Below are 21,049 nucleotides of genomic sequence, written 5' to 3' on the forward strand. Positions count from 1 at the left end.
ATGAGTCTTCTTAATCACACAAAATATTCTGAAACTCTGTTAATGCATTCTAAATTTTTAAGATTTAAAAGCATTAAGAGAAAAAATATACTAAATATTAAATGCTTATTAATTTGTTTTGTAGCTTCAATATTTGTATCCCATTTTAAATGATTTGTTTAAATTTTAAATTATGGGAAAATATCCCAATGGTAGATTTTATAAACTCTATAGAATCTTTAAAATTAAATATTTTCAAACAATTAGATATTAAACATCTTGCATCTAAATAAACAGTTCCTAAATTGAACATTATAAATATACCTTTTTGTAGAAACCCTGTATCATGTTTTTTAAATAATTCTAAAATACAGTAGTGAGAATATATTAAAATGCTACCTGGACAATTTTGCCTCTGTTGGCTTTCATTATTCCATTTCTTTTATTCACTATCATTTCGTTTTGCATAAGTACAATTTCCTTAGATACATTTGAAAGTGTTCCAGGCATGGTTTCCATTATTCAGCGATAGGAGGACTTTAGTTCTAATTGCTTTGACAGCTTTGCTTTAAATCTTTCATATTCTCATTCATGCTAATCAACCGAGCAAGTCTTTGTCAACCCAGAGCATGGTTGTGGAACATTTTATTAAATCAAATGCTTTACTTTTGTGAGGAGGGGGAAAAAATGAATGCTTATCCATTCAATAAGACTTTAATGATGATAACCATAAAACAATAAAATAATACCAAAATGATAAGAAATATTGGCTATGTATATGTTTACTGAACTAAAAACTAATTAGATCCTTAAATAGACAAGTTATTAAAGCCATCTATACATAAATACTAAACCTACACACTACATCACATGTGTTTTCTATAAAGATACTTAGCTCAAGTAAACCTGGCTTACTTTTTAAGAGATTGCCCTTTCTTTTTAATACAGTGTCCTATACATGAAAAGATCATGATGGTCAGAATTGGTTTTAACAACACACTGCTGATTACATTTAGAACATTGACAGGATGAAGAAGATGAGTAAGTTACAAGTACAAATAAATGTTTTTACATTCAGAACACTTCACAAGACAGTAATCTTTTTTTAAAAAAAGGTGAATTTCTACATATACATAATTGGTCACGGATCATGAATCTCATTTAAAGTGGCAATAGGCAGGACTGAAAACATGTGTCCCCACCAATAAGCAATAATTTACTAGAAATGCGTGAAACTTCACATTTTTTCCACACCTGAAAGTAACATTACTATGGGCTACCTATTCAGAAAGGACAGAAAAATAAATTTAAAATAAAAATTAATATTGATTTTTAGTCCTTTGAAAAATTGGAACACAGCTCAGAAAGTCAGCTTAACCACTGATGACTTCAGACTTTCTTACGGTGTTGTCCTATCTATAAAGTTTCTGATTTTACACTGAAAAACACAGTAATTCATTTTAATAACACAGACAAATCAAATATGAAAAATATTTTTCCCCTTCATTGAATGTTTCTTTTTTTCTACATCACTAAGTGTTTTAAACAAAGTTCAAAATAATTTCAAGATCAATAGATTTGTAATAAAATTTTTAGTTTATGATTTGAAAAAATTATCTAAATTTTCATGGTTTAGTTTACTATGAACATTTTTCCAAGACTGTCATATAGAATACAAAATTATTCATTAGTTTACTTCTAATTTCAGTTAGTTCCTTCTCTCTCCCAAAGATGAACACATGTTTAAGAATCACTCATTGCTGGGCCTGAATAGAAGGTATGGCAGACATTTACTTGTCCAACTGCTCTAAGTCATTTCCCAGCCGATGCTGGGTTAATAGCACTACATCAAACATATATTGGAGTCAACTGCATTCTTTAATTACTAAAGAAAAAGTAGTAAACAATTTCACCATTACTTTTGAAAGGGCCACCAATGGCTTGCACTTACAAGACAAAATATGAAAATGTTTATGAAGAAAACTACAGTTAGGCTCCATGTCTGAACAGTGAAGAAGTTAAGAGCATGGATTCCAGGCCCTACTGCATGAATTGGCCCCTGCTCTTCTACTTTCTATGTGAAGTTGGCCTATTTACCTGACCTCAGTGTCCTCATCTGTAAAACAAGCAAATTATCATTAATCTGTCTGGTTATTGTAAGGACTAAATGAGTTAATATGTGTAACATACATACCAGTGGCTGGTAAGTACTAAAAGTGCTATCAGTATTGACTATCACCTGCCATTATAAATATTATTGGATTTCTGAAATAGATGCCACAAGATGCCATAAGAAGCATAAAGTTCTTACAAAATCAAAATGCCTTTCACATTCTAAAGTATATTTCATTACTCACATCTTTTATTAAGCACATGATCTACTTGTAAAACAAAGCAACCAGAAACATGGCTCAAGAAATCAAAAGACAGTACTCCTATTCCTGTGCCCTATGAGAGGAAAACAGATGTACAGATATGTTTGGGTTAGAGGCTCAGTTGACAGCATGAGAGAACGTGATAGAGGAAGAAATTGGTTTGCTAAAGCCAGAATTACGAATTAACAGAGAGGTCAAAGGAAATACATTTAATTTCCAATCCTCAGGTGTGTCCATTGCAAAGCCAAAATTAAAACAACTGTCCAGTGAGGTTCAAATGAGACAGTCTGGGAAAGCAATTCATAGACTAAAACTTCTCCTGAGGGATGCTGTGGTTGTAGTGGTTACTGCAGGCAGATAGATCCCTACCTCTGTGATTCTCTCTAATCAAAAAGTCCTTCATTCCATGACCAGGAGCATATGTGTACCAACCCTGCACTATAAAACTACATTTTTTATAAAATATGCATTCCTTTGTGCACTTTTTTTTATATGTTGTCAACTCAAGTACATTAACACTGCAAAAGATTTGTACATTTCTTTTTTTTCTGACTGAATATTTTCAAGAAACTAATACTGAGTTTTTCAAAGTAAATCCATGGACACTCTAGGTGATCTACTAACTACGAGAACTTACAAATACTATTTCTTTGTTTATACACATATAATTATTTGAGGGAAAAAAGAAGGACCATTAGTTTCCTCACCTCCCAAACGGTGCTTGTAATTTAAAAAGTTAAATTACTAAAATTCACTCTTGAAACAATCTTCTAATAATTATCTTGCTCAAAATTAATCACATTCTAATCTACACATCACAAGTTCACAATCACATGTAGTATTACTTTTCTTTGAATGAAGTCACTTTAGTATATCCAATGGAATGGCATTTCTGTTTTGCAATATAAATGTGAAAATTATTTTAAGTATTTGTGTTTGCTGATGTAGTCACTTCACTTTCAAACCTGAAATAATTTTGTCATGGAGTTTTAGGACTTTAAGCCTCTTGCTTCCAGTACACTGATTTCTTCTAATACTAATGGTTTTGAAGCATGTATTCAAGAAAATTATTTTTTTCAAAATAATCTGTATTAGCCTCTTAGGTGCTTAAACATTGCCAACATTACTTGTATACCTATGGGTAATAAATGCATATTTTAATAAGCCAGAAATAACTTCTGATTTATAAAAGAATTTTAAATGTAATACTTTATCTGATATAATAAGCAGTTACATAAGATGAGAAGAAATAACAAGCTATTCCACCATATACAAGCTGTTTAATCCTTAACAAATTAATTTTTATATGCCTCAATTTTTACAAACAAAAATGGAAATTATAAACAACCTATCTCTTTGAGTTGCCATGAGAAATGAGAGCATGAAAATTGAGCACTTAGCACTGTGCCTCGCACTTAAAAGGTACGCAATAACTGTTAAGTTTCTAAGTTTGTAAATAGTTTTGAAAATACATAAAAATAGTAAGTAAATAAATCATTGAGTAAATAAATAAAGCAACTAAGAAAATAAATAGATAAAATGACCAAAATACAAGTAGTAGCCTAAAGACAACCTAAAAGAAACACTATGGTTTAACTTCATAAATTATTGAGATCATGAAAATGAATATTTACCTATACGTTAAAAGACTTTTACAAGGATATCTTAGTGTCTTAAAAGGGAAGTAATCTGATTTTTCAGAGATTAATAGTAGCATTGATGCCTATTTGAGAAGAGTCAAATACATAGAGTATGGCCAAAGTAGTGTCACATCCTCAAGTTAAGGGAAACTGATCATCTTCCAGTAACTTACTTTAAAAAGCATGCTGTTCTGATAGATGTATTATCTTTTGGATAAATAATCATCAACTATTAAGGTATTCTATAAACATCATCTGATCACATCAAAACTAGCTAATATAAAGTTACACTAATCTTAGCCAATTTCAATAACAGTTAAAAGTTAGCAAAATTACTACTAAATTAATCTAACTCCACCTCTATCTTTTATTATTTAACTCACTTCTTTTTTGTGATCTATTCCTTGAACCACATACAAGCTGTTGGACCAAACTTAGAAAGGATGATAACTGGTTTTCCAGACAAAATCAAAAGAAGTAAGTACTGTAGGACAGATGATTTTAAGAGGGGGGAAAATGATCGAAAGATTATACACTTATCATTTATTAAATTTAAACATGAGAAAAAGCATAATATGGGAAAGGTATTATTTTACACTCGATAAAAATTTAAAGACACTTTACATATTAAAATATTCCTCTGATCTATTCTTGCACTCTAGATTAAAATTCTACATCTGTGCTGTATAACTTTGTTCCCACTTTTCAAAAGACTAGAAATACAGGAATGTAAAAAAGGAGGTTATAGAATTATATATCAAAAGAAGAGCAGTACTTATCTCTCTTATTCTTGCTCATCACAACTTCAGTTGAATATTTCATTAGAAACATATTTTCCATTTAAAGTTTATTTTCTGTTTAAGTATTGGGAGAGGTAAGAATGTTACTTTCTAGATACCTAGTAGCAATTAGCTTTCAGCAAATGCCAATTACAAAGCTATATAATAGTGTTTCACAAATTATTTCAGGACGTCTATCACCTCTTTCATATTGTAAATGTCACAAGAAAAAAATGCACCCTAAGAAAATGCCTATGAGTTCATGGATCATCATAATATGAAAACTCTGGTCTTATTTTTAATTTTTATAATCTGTAGAATTTTATTTTATTTTTGTGTTTATTGTTTATAATTGACGATGCTAAATTTTATTGCTAGGGTTAAAAGATGTCCAAAGGATGCTGTTTTAACTCCAGGGTTAAAGATTTCCAAAGGAAAAATATGTAAGTTTGATTATCAGACAGTTCACAGATAGAAAATATAGTAATACAGTCAAAACAGTAATGAAACATCTGTAACATGATCTTTAAGACAATGATTGCATAAAGATCACATTCCTTTAACTGTCTACACATTTATCTAGTTCCTATATCCACAGATTGTGAATTTGAAAAACAAAACCACTTTTAGTTCAATAGATCCTGAAATGCTAAATATAGACCATCAGCCCAAGTCTATGGACAATGTGAATCCAAGTACAAGTGCAGAGCATAAAACTAAAGAGAACGTTGGCACAGGAATGGACTTTTATTTTAAATGCAATAACATATAACACAAAAGGCAGGCAGAACTACAATTACTGTTTCTTTTATCTTTCCTAGTTTTACTTAATAATGTTACTCTTTAATTATTTAAGCATGATTTTGATTATCTGGCATCCTACATTGACTTAGTTGGGGTGACCCTATGCATAAAAAATGATGTATTTTTGTTTGTTAAACTGGAAAGGTGCTCTACTCTCAGATTTTTATTTGAAATCTAATCCAGGTCTATGAGATCAGAATATTTTAAAGGTAGAAAGTAACAAAAGAACAGGATTAGCATTTCAATTGTCATCTACAAAGCAATTTTTTAAATATTTTATAATATTACTTGATACTATGGAAGCTTATTGGCCACCAGACATTGTTTTAAATCAAACTTGTATATAGCCAGAAAATAGATTTTATTCACTAAAGTAAATGTAATAATGGTCCTAAAACTTTGCAGAAATATTACTCAGGCAGTAATTAATTTATATCAGTTGATTCCTTTGGTTGATTTTTAAAATGTTAGATCATAATAGTTTAATTATTGGATGATACAAAAAAGTATGTAACTGATCAAAATGAATAAATGGGACATCTGAAATCAAAAAGGAGAAACTAAGGCTTAAAATAAAATACTTTAAATGAAATGTTTCCACAGGCATATTAGTGATTACAATAGTCTGGATATCTAAAATTGGTTCCATGTGATTGTGGTGTACAGCAAGCATAAAAATCCTATGCGATCATACTGCATTCTCTAAGCACTCTAAGTTGCCAATGTCACCTAAGAATCTAGTTGGCATTTCATGCCTGAAATAATAACTAGATATGCTGTAATCACATTCTACTACTTCACTTCTTCTCTGTCACTACTTAAACAAGCAAATTTTACTCAGTGCTTCACTACGTGCATCGATTAAGTCAGAATCCACATTCACAAAAACTTCAACTAACATACCCGAGGCAGTGGCAGCGAAGCCATTATTAATAGTTGTGGGATGAATGTTACAAGAGGTATATGGGGATCCACATGTATTCGACTTAATGATGTCTCACTTAAAATAACCTAGTCACCTACATGTCATATTAAATGGGCAACAGTAAAGATGTCATTGATGAGCTTTGAAAATACAATTAATCCAATGAATAGTAGAGATGGCCTTCTGCAATAAAATTGCTCTGGCAACAATGTGATCATCACCGAGGCAAAGTATGGCAGCAAGTTCAGGAAAGCTGAGATATACTCAAGTGAAATTTTAAGAAACAAATTCCAACTGTTAAGTCTTAGAAGAAAAAGCAATAGATGGAGTAACTTGACAAGTAGTTTCTATCTTTCACTTAAAAAAAAAGGAGTTTCTGTCTTAGAGCTTGGATGCTGGGCCTTATAAGCAATGGGTACACAAAGAAGTGTTTAGGGGATGCAATATGAAAAGAATCTGCAGTTGTCTCACATGTATTAAGGATGCCAGCAAACTGACAGCAAACATGGACCTGGGAAACAGCTCAGGACTGTGACTGTGGACAATTAGTTCACAGCTTTCTGAGCATCAGTTTATTCTCCTGTAAAATGAACAAGTACTTTTTTTTTTACTGTATATTAAATTTAGCAGCTAATATAGTTTCTTTCCATTCACGATTTTAAAAAATGCTGCACTGAATGGTTTTTAAAAAATGTATTCTGATGCGTAAGTGCAAGAATATCTTTAATGTAAAACTTAAGAATGGAATTTCTTGATCATTGACTCTTCACATCTTCAACTTTACTAGATATTATGAAAGTGGTAATGACTTACATGTTTATAATGATGTACAATCTCATGAGAAATGCATACTAGCAATACTCTGCATTCCTACCAAAACCTAGTAGTGCCAAGCCTTAATTTTCATTATTATAAGCGCTATGAAATGACAGTCCACTGTTTTAGTTTCCATCTCCCTAATTATTATTAATAAGATGAGCATATTTTAACACTTTCCAGTGAGTTTCCTCTTTTATAAGCTGCCAGTATTTATATTTTACTCTACTTTTTTTTGTTGGGCAGTTAGTCATACTATTGTTGTTTTGTGGGCTTTCCTTAAGTATTCTGGGTTATATTTCTTGTAAATATTGTGTTGCCTTTTATTTGTTTGTTCACTCAATTTAGGTGTTCAATTTTGATGTTCAAATATTCTTAACTTTAATAAAAATATCAATATTTTCCTCCAAATTTGTCAGTTATTTATTTTAGATTTTTCCTTTTAGGGCCTGGTTTCAAGTCATCCTTCTTACCCAAATAATAAGTAAAAATTAAGTAATAAAAATAGTGTTCTCTATTTCTTTAAGCTTTTAGGCTTTGTGTGTTTAAAACTTTTTGCAATTTCTAGAAGATATAAACAAGAAATTCTGGGGCCTAAAATATTTTTCTTTCTACAATAGATTTAATAAAAGTGTATAAAACTAATACATAAGCCAGAAATTTCAATAGAGTTATAGGAAATGTGGTGATAAAAGTGATACAAATAGAAAAAACAACTGACTCATTCTAGGAAGCATATCTAAGTTCAGTTGTTAAAAAATACAGAAAAGAAAGAAAAATTCACTTATCTATTTATCCATTCATGCAAATAAAACTCGGTGAATGAATTACTTCTATATATAATATGTATTACACTTCTTATATATATATTAATACCTGCTATGTATGTGTGCATGTTTGTGTATGTTTTCAAGCTTGCTAGAAAATAAGAATACAAAGATGGGAATAAATATACACAGTCTCTGTTCTCATGGAGCAGTCTAAGAAAAAGAAAAATATTATCCAAATAATCTCATGAATAATTGTAAAATAACAACTACCTTAAGTCTTACAAAAGAAAGGTCCATGGTGCTGTGTGAGACTAAAATAGTAAAAAGAAATGATGCTTGAGTGGAGAGATAAAGCTTGGGAAGAAAATGGCTAAATAAAGTTTGAATAAGAGAGCATTCCAGGCAGAGAGAGGAACACGCACAAAGGTCACAGTTACTTCTTATTGTCTCTCTTCCTCCTGATCCACTGATCCAAGTAAGCAATAGAACCACCGTCACACACAATTTTGACTTAGTCTCCTGTGTACTCAAAAGTAAATCTTGTTCATTTTTCATACACCCAACATTAGCACAGAGTTGATGTTCAATAAATATTAAATTATTTGAACTAAACGTCCTCAATTCCTGCTGTTGCAATATGTGTTCTTTCATTCTGAAAAACTGGACAATAAATATGAGTTTACAACTCTCAAAAATAGGGTTTTGCAGAAACACTCAAAATCTATGCCCTTACAACAAAAAGTTTTACATAAAACCAAAATAATTTTTACCCTGTATGCCTAAAAGGACATGTAGAATTTCTTATCAAAAAATAAATAATACAGGAAATATACATACATATACATAAGCTTTTTCCTTTTAAAAAAAAAAGGAGAAAGTAGATTGATGAAAAGAGTATCTCTCTATTGTATTTTGTATTTGCCTGCCTTAGTATACTTTGCTTGCAGCTCTAATTACTTGGTAAAGCTAAATATTAATATGCTGAGGGAAAATCATACATGACCCAACTTCTGCATTTTACTAACATAATTCTCCTATTTACCAGTCTTGTAGGAGCTAATTCACACTACAAATTCTGGTACAAATGCACTGTACCAGAACAGACTGTACTTAATTGTCTAGTGCCAACTAGGTATTGCTTGCAACTCACAGTGCAGCAAAGGAAACTCCCCAGGCGGGTTAAAGTTGTCATGGAAGGTTTCATGGAGTCAGGACTGTTAATGACAGCAAAGATCTGCATAAACAGAAAGCATGAAATGCACATACTGTGCGTGAGAGAGTGCTCTAAGTTACATGGCCTTAACAAAGTGGAAGATCTATGGTTGAACTAGCAAGGTGTGGTGAGTTTACAGAGGGCCTCAAAAGTCAGGCAGACAAGTTCATATTCATTGAATAATAAAATAGAAATAAAATACAGTTTTTAGAAGGAGAAACTGCTATGAGAAAACACTCATTTGGATGCAGTAAAGAAAATGTTTATTGCTCTATGCTATAGAAAGTATAAGATTATCAATAAAACATGACAGCCCACTTGTCAGACCTATTTGAGTATATATTGAATCACCTTTGCATAGGTTGAATACAAATACAAATCTCTTAATGTGCTAAAATGAATGTATGCATGGCCAACATTGTCTAAATGAGGTTGACCTTCAGTGGGCAAGCATACTTTCATAATCCAATTTTACATATGAGTCATCCTTAAACTAATAAGCATAGTAACTTGGCATATTAACCTTTGACATGATTTTTTTATTGCTCATGGGGGAAATGACATTTAATTGACAAGATTGAAAAATGCACATTTCTGCTCTGCATATTTACTTATCATGCAGCCATCTATTATACTTGTGGCTCTTCCACTAAAATTAACACACTTAGAATCTGATTTAGCCTCTGTCATTCACTTTTTAAAATTATTCAATTGCCCAGCATTGTCTCTTGTACACAGTGCATGCTTAATAAATGATTACAAAATGTGTAAGGAACAAATGAATGACCCATGCCTACAAATAGGAATAAATGACCGATGCTAAAGTGTCTCTGACCAAAGCAAAAACATGTATAAGTAAACTTATCATGTAAACAAGAAAGGGCTGGTTAACCTACTATCCCTCAGCCTCTGCGACGGTTAAATTGTATGTGACACTCTGGCTAGCTTAGCTGCAGGCCCAATTGTTTGGTCAAGCATTAGTCTAGATGTGGCTGTGAAAAGTATTTTGTAGATATGATTATTGTCTATATCATTTGATTTAAATAATGTGAGTGGGTTTCATGGAATCAGTGGAAGGCCTAAGAGCAAAACTGAAATTTCTTGGAAAAGAAGGAATCCTACCTGAGTTTCCAGCCTGCTGGCCTGCCCTATGGACTTCAGATTTGCCAGCCTCTACAATCACATGAGCTAGTTCCTTAAAATGAATCTTCTTGCAGATAGATCACATGGATACAAATACAATTGGTTGTTTTTCGGGAGGTCACTGACTGATTCACCTCTGCCCCTCAAAAAAAAAAAACTAAAACTACCTATATTATTAGAAGAAATTTTTATAAGATAGATCCCATTATAAAAAATTACATTACTACATACATATGTATGTTTTTATATGTACATATATAACAAGATTGATCCAAGTTTTGACTAATTTCAAATATTCTAGTAAAAACATTTAATTCAGTAATATTTGTATAGGCACTTAAATTGGTTTTGATGGGGGTGTAAACTGCATTACCTTCTTCTGTTGAGAAAAAATGTAATCACAGCAGGCCCCCATCTTTTCACGACCACACTCTAAATCGGAGGCAATCATCACTTTTGGTCCCTAAGGAGTCCTAGGCTTGACCAAATGTTGAGGAGTCCTAGGGCTATGCTTACACAACACAAATGATTCACATGATTGCTAAAATTCACCTCTTTCTCCTAACAGTTATGTTATAAAATACCTAAATTGTGACACACATCATAGGAACCCTCAAAACAGTTTTAAGGCAACTTTTCTTTTAGATGGACTAAACTCTAGTTTTTATAGGGAGTGTTTCATCTCTAGTTTTAGTAGAAAATGACTCTAGTGGTTTCTAATCCATAAAATTAATGATAGTCACATTATCTGGTATAATTCTAAATCTTTAGCAAAGAAATTATTAGTTTTCCAAACTATGAGTTTATTTAAGATGGTTTCAGAAAATGTTTGCTTTATTCATCTTTTAACACATTAAAAATTCTTTCTTTTACATCTATTTTTAATCCATATTATTTCTTTAAGTTATATAACTAGGTCCCCAAGAGTTAAAAATAACTAATATAGTTTTTCCATCTATGCTTCATAATTGAAACACTCCTGCTGGCAATAAGTGGAAGAAAAAAATAAAAACAGGAAAGAGAAACAGCATGACATACAAAATAGATAGTATGTATATTTCAAAAACATGAAAGGCAGAATTATAAAGTAAAATATCCCCCATGAAAAGGCCACACAACCATTTCCTATGGTTCTTGCACTTGAAATACAGGGAATTTCTGACCAAAAGAAAAACTGTGGTACCTAAACTATTCTTGAACTGTCCTATAAGGGAAGATATAGACAGGTACACAACTCACCAACATCATGCAAAAGTGACCATTAAGTCAATACCACACCAGTGACAGGATGCCTTATGTGTAAATAAAAGAGTTTTTCTGTAACGATGTAGTCACTTATAATCACACTGAACATTCAGAGTAGTGATGTGTATGGGTGTGGAGAACTGAAAACAAGCACACTTGCTTTTATGGCAGTTCAGAAGTCACTAATATGGCTATAAGAAGACAGAGAAAAGAGATCTACCAAGTTCCAGTCTGGCCAAGGACCATGAATAATATGGACACTGCAATTGGGAACTAAATGATAAGCTTCAGGGAGGAGAGAAACCGTATGTTTCATTAACCAATATATATATATATATACAGGACCTAGTAACATTTGTTTATTCAGTTAAAGAATTCTGCCAGCCTTACACAGCCTCCAATTTGCAGGCATTTCAAAATATGAATCTGGGCTGTGGGAACTGAGAGGAGATTTCCAATTCCAGAGGCCTCAGAGAATGAGTGTGGTGTGGATGGCTGGGATTCTTGTTTGAGGAAGTGACAGACCAGACTCTCCTTTGACCCCCATCCTTCATATCGGCCTATATTGTTGCTTCCTTAAATTCTGCTGATCCCCTAATTCCCATGGTATATATACTATAGTTTCTAGAGATACTCCAATCCTTTCATTTTTTGAAGACTTTTAGACGTTTTAGGATACTTGGTTCAATGTTAAGAACAAAGTTTCAGTCCATGAAAAACCCATGGAGGGCAATATTCAAATTGAGCCTAGATGTGATTCAGGACAGTGGCTAGCACTTGGAGTAGTTCACAGAAGGATGGGCAATATTCAAGTCACTCTTAAGCAGTATTCATTCATTTATCAATTACTGAGGATCTTCACATCACTGATTTAGACAAGCAGCTTGAAAAAGAGAATAAAACACAAAATTACTGCCCTCATAGAGTTCACATTCTAGTGGGCATGAAGCACAAGCAAGCAGTGAATTATGATGCATTAAAGGGAGATTTCACAGTGATATACACAGGCTGTTACTGGAACTCAAAATAGGCTTCTTGCATGGGACTGAGGTAGTCCTCCTTGAATATACATTTGAATTGAGCCTTGAAGGACCCACTGAATAAACCAAATCGTGGAAGTTTCAGTCATTCCAAGTGAATGACGCAGCATCTGTAATGGCAGGCTCTATGAATAGCAAAAACAAAAACAACAAAATATTTTGCACAGTTTTACAAGAGAACTTTGACAAGAGCCTAGTACCCTGGATAGCTCCCTTGCATCAAAGGTGACTGGAGAGACTGAGGTCTAGCAGGTTGAAAGAGGGACTGAAGGATCTCCAAAACTTCAAATTTACCAATCTATCCTACCTTCAAATTAAAATGCTTTGGCTTTTAAAATACCTCATCCGATCACTTCCTGCATTAGACCTCTGGGGCTATGCATTTTCTGTATCATCATTCAATGAACCTGACTCTCCTCAGAAATATCCTGGGAGGCATTCCTTCTTACTCCTCACTAGACAGTGAGCACTGCAGTGTTTTGGACTCAGGAGCCCCATGATTCTCCCCACCCCAAGATGCTTCCTCTCCCTCTGATCAACTTAGACCCTCCCACTGCAGAGTCCCTCATCCTTTCAAAAGCTGAACTGGTATTGATGAAGAAGATACCTGCCAATACCCCTCAAAGTTAATTTTAGCCATAATGTTGTTATAAGTTTATATGCTTGCTGTGTACAAATTTGTAGTGACTCTGATGGCCCAATTTAGTAATCTACACTTGATTTTTAAAATTATTGCTATAGGAGGTACATTCTAACTTTTCAGTAACTCATTTATTAATGAATATTTCTGGTTTTCTTGGGTCTGTTTGCACATGAATATAGTATTAAAAATCAAAAACAAAATCAAACTATTCTTGAGCTATCTGCCTGTAGTTAGCATTCCTTTGAAAATTCAGGAACCCTGACACATAGACTCATTGGTTTTGTTACCAATAAGATATTTTGAAACTTTACCTGAAGTAAGTTATTTAGTCTGCATTTCTAATACTGAATTTGAGTTTGGTTTAGAGGTATGTTTTTCCTTTTCTTAATCATCTCATCTAATGTGTTTTCCCCTTTAAAGCTTTTCCTGAATGTCTTAAAGAATACTGTATTAGAAAGGCGCAGTCACTAAACACATTTCATATATTCAGACTTAATGCACTGGTAATTTGTATATCTACAAAAAAAAAACAATCGAACAAATAAAAATAGTTGAAGAAGTGCCTAGAATGTTAAAGCCTATATCTGCATTTATTTCTGCCATGTCTTTATTCATATACACTTGTATGGTTTTATTTATAAACCTAATATAGGTTAGTGACGTATCATTTGCTGCTATTGCCAAAATCAAACAAACAAAAACCAAAAAAAGCCACACATACAACAACTCATTAACAGAATCATGGTATTAAACTTTTCAGGGAAGAAGTAACTGCAGTGAACAGGTACATAAGAAATATGACATGCTAGTCTGAATTTGGTTGATAAGGAAAGCATATCACTAAAACTCCCAGAAAAGTTGAATTAAGGCAGTATACCTGGCTTAACAAACACTTCCTGAACACAGAAATATCCCTAGGTTTCATTAATGAAACTTAGAGAAAGTATCACACAGTCCGGAGTATGTTTCTTTAACACATTCAAATAAGGTCATAAAGGAGAAAGGAGAAGAGCCAGGTCATCTTGAAATAAACAATTGTAATTGTGAGAAATAAACAACTGAATAAGAGAAACAGGCAAACCCTAAAGAATTCATATGCACATTCTGCCCATTATTTGTGTACATATATCACATTTAGTCACCAAAAAAGATATGGAAGAGTATGTATTCTACTTATGTGGATAATTTGTTCAGGAACCATATGTGGTGCATTCTTTTTGAAACAGACTGACTTATACATAAGAAGCATTTACAAAATGTTTGTTGTCAGTGGTGATAAATGAGGTACCTCTATAGCAGGAAACAGCCAGATAAGGGAAGATGACATGCAGCAAAATGAGGCAGTCTAATGATGGTTAGAACCTGGAACTAGACCTGCTTTGTAGTCTGGAAAGCAATATACAGACCTAGCTGTAAATATTTCCAAGAAGTCCAACCAGCCTGCATACCTGACAGTGGGGCAATATGCCAAAAGTGGTTGGCATTATGGAGGTCCAAGAGTGAGTACTGCAAATGAAGCATATCTCTAAAAGCTGGCAACGTTTAGACATCCAGGAAAGTGGTTACTACGGTGGGGGTGGTGAGTCTGCTGGCAGATAAAAAGGTCAGGAAATGATGTGGTTTCAGAGGTAGGAGCCCAGTCCTTAAAGAAATAAAGAAGGCTCTGTAAAAAGAAAGATCTCACTCAAATGCTATAAGAAATGGTGATATTAAGTTATTAAGATGCAGGGGAAAATATTTGGTGAGAAATCAGTTTCAGTTATGAGAAAAAAGCATTACTATAAATAAGTTATCATATAAGAGCTGGACATCATGGGTGGCTTGATGTTAAGTCCCAAAGTGTTGAGACTAGAAGCCAGTCCATCTTACCACTACATAGAAGAATTGGTCCTAAATCAGGAGTATGACTGAGGCTCCAGTTAAAGATTAAATGATTCCAGTGACAGTCAAAACAGATTCTCACAAAAAGCTACAAAGTAGGCCATAAGTAATGTACTCAGTGAAACAACCAATTATTTTTTTTTCTTGTTGATAACTTGCATCTACTTTTATTCATGTTACTGACTGATTTAAACAAATTATGAAAATAAAATTTTGCCCAGCTAGTCTAGTAGAGGGCTTCAGAATAACCAGATTTAACTCTGATTGTCCGATAGTTGATGGACGTCCATAGAGCCAGCCTTTAAAAATTTCCTTTGCTGCAGACATTTGAATATTGGTTAAACACATATTTAAATAAATAAGTTAAAGATTAAAAGCCAAAAGAAACTAAACTGATACGAGCATGTAATATTTTTTTCTTCTCATGGGAGTCAAAATGAATTAACAGACGGCACCTAAGGTCAACTTTGCTTGAGTATGGTACTCAAAGCTGTGTGTGAAGTATTCCAGAAGATAAGCTGCATATCTCCAAATATGGAGACTATCTAATGTTTGAGCATTCTCTGCATTAAGGTACTCATTCTGAAAATTACACTTAGTTACATCTTAAATTTCCACTAACAAGTTTGGAGAGTCTAACCAGTTGGGGTAAAAGAATTGTGACTGAGTGGCACTGGGGATAAACAACTTCCGTACTGAAAAGAGCAATAAGAAGATGGGAGCCTCAGCCTTGCAAGTCCTCCATCACTTGTTCCAATCACCCAAGACACAATAATGGCATCTCTGAAGATAATGGCAACAGGGTGAGTAATGCACAGATACTGCTGGGCTCTGAGTTAAATCAGAATAAGGAGAAAATACACTCCACATTTTCTGTCTACTGGTTTCATAATTTATTCATCATTGTAATAAAAAAAAATCAAAGTTTGGTGTAGGTAGCTTGGCAGATCACAGAACAGAACCTCAGTTTCCTCACCTCTAAAATACGCACAAAACTTTATAGTATTAGGAAAACTGCATGGCATAACCTATTTAAGTGCTTATCATGGAAGTCGTGTTTAGCACATTATAGCCATTGCTGTTGTTGTTAATAAACATCTCATCACTTGCAAAATAGAAAGAAAAACAATACCTATATTTACATATATTCCAGGACTCCTTTAAAATATTTTTTAAAGTGTCAGTCTTTGGAACATAATATACCCTTAGAATGAAGGTATACACTTATTCAACAAATATTTATTTGTTTTTGCCACTGTTAATACCTAATGATACAATACTGAACCAATCACACAAACACACATATAATTAAAATTGCAATGACTACCACAAAGTAGAGGAACAGAGAACTAAAACAATGTATCAGAGAGAAACTGATGTAGCAAAGGAGGCCAAGGAAGGTCAACTGAGCTCATACCTGAAAGGAGGAAGATGGGACAAGAAGGGTAGGGAGGGAGGATAAGAAGGAGAGGGAAGGGTTACTAAGAGAGATACAGGATTGGAACACATTATCTTTAATCCTGAAAGATGTAGAGATGTGGTCTAAAATTTATTTCAGTAATAAGACTTTGGGAGAACATTCCACACTTGTGAAGTTATAGTTGTGTGCTAACAGAACTCTAATCTTATAGAGAAGATGATAATAAATGCCAAAACCAAAAATATCACATAAAAGTCAAGAAAACTAAACAAAAAATAATCAATCCTTGTACACTGTGCATATTTTTTGTTCTGTAAATGACTACCAGTAAGGTCAGCCGGAGGTCATTACCGTTCAGTTAAATTCTATACATAGAGATTGCTTCTCCAGTCAACAGCAAATATGTGCTTAGGAATTAGACTCATTTTTTAATTCAATTAAGATGAAAATGTTCTCTTGGTGAGTATAGTATTTTCCAGGTCTAAATAGTTAAAGCTACCAGTTGAAGAAAGTATTTAGGTACAAAATAGGTGGAAGACACTGCCTTCATCAGTGGTTCTCCTACTTTAGGGTGCATAAGAATCACATAGAGGACTCCACCAAAGTTTCTGATTCAATCATTCAACGGGATTGCATTTTAACAAGTTCACTGGTGCTTTTGCCCAGGGAACCACATTTTGAGAACTACTGCCCTAGGTTAAGAATTTGCCATTAAATAATAAAATGTTTCCTTATAAATGACCTTTAGATTTTATTTAGTATCAAAATGTTACAGTGTTCAAAAATTTTAATAAGTTTAGTTAAAATTGTAAATATAGCATAAAAAATGCAAAACCAAAAATGACATTTTAAGTTATTCTAGGTATCAGGCCAGAAATTTTGCCAAACAAACTTTATCTGTCAAAAGTTCTAAGCAGAAATTTTTTTAAATTGTAATATCATACCATAGACCCTAGTAAACATTTTCAACCACTGTTTTTTTTTTCTTTTTGCCATTTTGTTTAGCCCACATAAAGACAGTTTAAACTGAAATATAGTCATTTTAAAGCAAGAAATGATAGTTGTATCAACTGCAGTTTAGACTGGTCAGCTTTACAGTTTTATGTTATATTTAGTTTAAGCTACATGTTGAAGTATGTTTCTTTTGTTATTGTCATCAATCTCTTCATCTTTTCTTAGTGCTTCTCCCACCCCAGACTTCATGTTTTATTGTTAACTGTCACTCTTGCACAGTGAAGATAATATTGCTGATAGAAGCATATGCCCTCAATATAAAGCAAACAGATTTTGTCACTATCCAGTAGGGAAATCATGCAGAAGCTGTCAGTCATACAGAAGGAGAGATTACATTATCAAAGTGATACACCTGTGACATATAGTGCAAAGCCAAACTCAAAAGAGACCAATTAACAGATATGCTGGTCTGTACCTTGACTGCATTGGAAATCATTCCATTCCTGCATGAATATGAAACTGATGATTTAATAGGCTTTTCACTTCTGTAATAACTCTTATCTATTCACCATCAACAAAATATATATGAAAGTCTTTTAATTCAGCTAATCTGAAAGTAATTCTATTCTGTTATTTATTGAAAGTCATATCTAATATTTGTACTATTTCCTTACTGTCACCATAACATACTTTTGGGGTGTCATATTGAATAGGGGATCTCAATGTCAAGTCAGATCTTTCCCCTTATGTTCTTAAAATAGGGAAATGCATTTTAAAGTTTTGTGCTTATATAAAAACAAATATATATACAAAGAAGAAATAACTAAGTTCAAAATGTTTATAGAGATAAAGCATGCTATTAGTAATACAATCTATATATCAAAAGATAGTTACAACATCTTTAAAACTGTTGTTAAAATTCTAAAATTGTTCACAAGCCCCACATCATAGCTGTATATTCATGGAAAATAATGTAAGGATAGATTAACTATAATGCAGATGCATTCTAATAACTTTAAAAATATAGAAAATATGTTAATGAGTTATACATTTCATATGAATAAAATATTAAGCATTCAATGACTGCTCACTATTAATACAGTTTTGGGTTTTTTTTTTTTTAACACTATCTCATACTTTTTCCTTTAGAGCAAATCTAATAAAGGTTAGTTAAGGATGTACCCTAAACACCTCATTTCATGTGATGCCACCTTGGTATTAACATGAAATTCAACACTTTAGTGTGATGTGGTATATTTAAATATTTAGAGTAAGTATTCTCTATAAATATATATCGAGCATATTTTTCATTAAAAGGCAAGATAAAATCAATGATCTGTCTTCTCAGGTACAGAAATATTGACACCTAACTCCAAGAATACAGTGTACAGAATGCTGTACACAGAACCTGACTCACTCTGAATTTTGCACAGCAAATTCAACCACTTTGCAATATCAAAATCTATTTCAAAACAAACTTATCTTTCCTTAGACCTTTTGTTCTTTTCTACAAATTCACGAGATTTGCATCTTATACCTTATATTCTCACCCACAAACCACTAATCCTATTCATCCCTCAAGATCAAGACCAAGCAAGTCTTACCTACCCTGGAAGCCTTTTCAGACATAATCCAGTATGAAGTGTTAATGTCATGCTCTGAACTCCTGCAGTCTTCATTAGAGATGCAATCTCTTATTGTCAAGGGTTGTTAACTCTGTTCAAGCATGAACATCAGATTGGCCCCAACTGGAGAGTAAGCCCCTGAAGGGCAGGAGGAAGCAAGGAAGTCTTATGCTCCTCCACAATAGGCCCTTTATTATGAATACTATGCTGAGTAATAAAATGGAGTAAGGTGTTCAATATCAACAAAATGTAGTATTTTTCATTTTCTACTTCATAAGTTTGATGTAAATTAACATTCTATAGTATAAAATATATCATTAAAATAATAAACAGTTGCTCATTCTCTGATGTCAAAGAAAAAAGTATTCATAAATATTACTTTTTAATGATTGCAATAATACAGCTCATCAAGTACATTTAAAATTTTCCCATTACTTCTACATTCCAATGATTTAGGAAAATTAAGGTAACAACCCTCAGAGTGGGGCCTCAGGCCAAGTTCTAATGTAATATATATAACTGCACATGCTCCACTGTTAAAAATGTATTTTAAACCAATAAGAACGTAACCAAATCAAAATAACAAATTCTTAACTCTGTTTTGTCTTCAAAATAAACAGGACTGTTGAGGAAAGCTACTTTCACACTAGAAAAACAAAAACATTTGGCATATTTTGATCAAAATAAGGAGCTCCTTAATACCAAATGAAGACAAATCACTCTGACAATCAGTTGGTCAATCTACTTCTCGTCTCTGTGAAATTACTGAACTAGTAGTTGCAATATGAAATTTCAATGTTTTAAAAACACTGTGCTTGGCAGGCGCTTAGTGACATCCCAATTTAAAATAATGAGCACAACCCATCATTGGTTCTATGAAAACACAGGTTGCCACTTTCAAGAACATAAATTTGCTAACGCACATAAAGCGTCCTAAGGCATCTTTATGCTTCAAGTTATGTCTTTGGAATGTGTGCCTGTTATAAAGCAAATAGAAACAGAAAGCAAAACAAACTGATTGCGTTGTAGCCTCGATTACTAGTATTTTAGATCTTTTCTTCATAGCTAGTTCTAATTCTAATCAGTAATAATCGATATAAACTCATCCAGGTGTCTGCCTCTCTTCCCCAAAGCTTTTAATAAACCCAACTTTACGGTAAAATGTGTGCACATTATTTTTAATAGCCTTTCTAGGGGTAGAGATGAAGGATATGTGTTACATATCAGTAGGAAGGTATTCAACCGTAAAAATATTAGAAATGAAAGCTGCTGAAACCAAGTAGGTACCTTCTGTCTTGTAGGTACTATTGATGGCCTGAAGAGGTAAGAGTAGAGACTAAGTACATAAAAACATTAAAGGGCAAGAGATGAGCAACTTCTAAGAAGCCTTTTTCTTGTATCTGTAAAATGACAAGTGATTTTCTGACTTCCTTCACTCATATTCAAGGTCCCACAAGAGGGGGAAGAAAAGCAGAACTGCTTCTAATTCTGGCAAAGAAGAGGGGAGAGAGAGGAAAGAAGAAAAAAAAAAGAGAGAGAGGGAGAGAGAGAAGCTCAGGAAACACGGAAGGAAACCCCGAGAAATTTCACAACTCTTTGCCATAAATAGCCTTTCTTCTCACTCTGGATACCTCCTCCTTTACATCAGCAAGGCTCAGCCTCCACGCGCAGAGAAGCACCATTCACAAATCCCTCCGTCACCCCATCACGCACCCCTGCCCGTTGATGGCACTGCGTGTACGAGTCCCTGGGACACAAGCCAAAGGTGGGGGGAGGACACCTGCGGTTTCAGCTCAG

The 21,049-nt window shown here is 33.3% G+C and overlaps 1 protein-coding gene across 2 annotated transcripts in view; it reads right to left on the minus strand.

The window, feature by feature from the left end:
* CCSER1 (coiled-coil serine rich protein 1) overlaps positions 1-21,049 on the minus strand; it is a 1,130,224-nt gene that overhangs the window by 1,107,948 nt on the left and 1,227 nt on the right. The gene's annotated exons all lie outside the window — the stretch shown is intronic.

This window comes from Vicugna pacos, chromosome 2, assembly GCF_048564905.1.
Source record: "Vicugna pacos chromosome 2, VicPac4, whole genome shotgun sequence".
In the NCBI taxonomy this organism is placed as follows: domain Eukaryota; kingdom Metazoa; phylum Chordata; class Mammalia; order Artiodactyla; family Camelidae; genus Vicugna; species Vicugna pacos.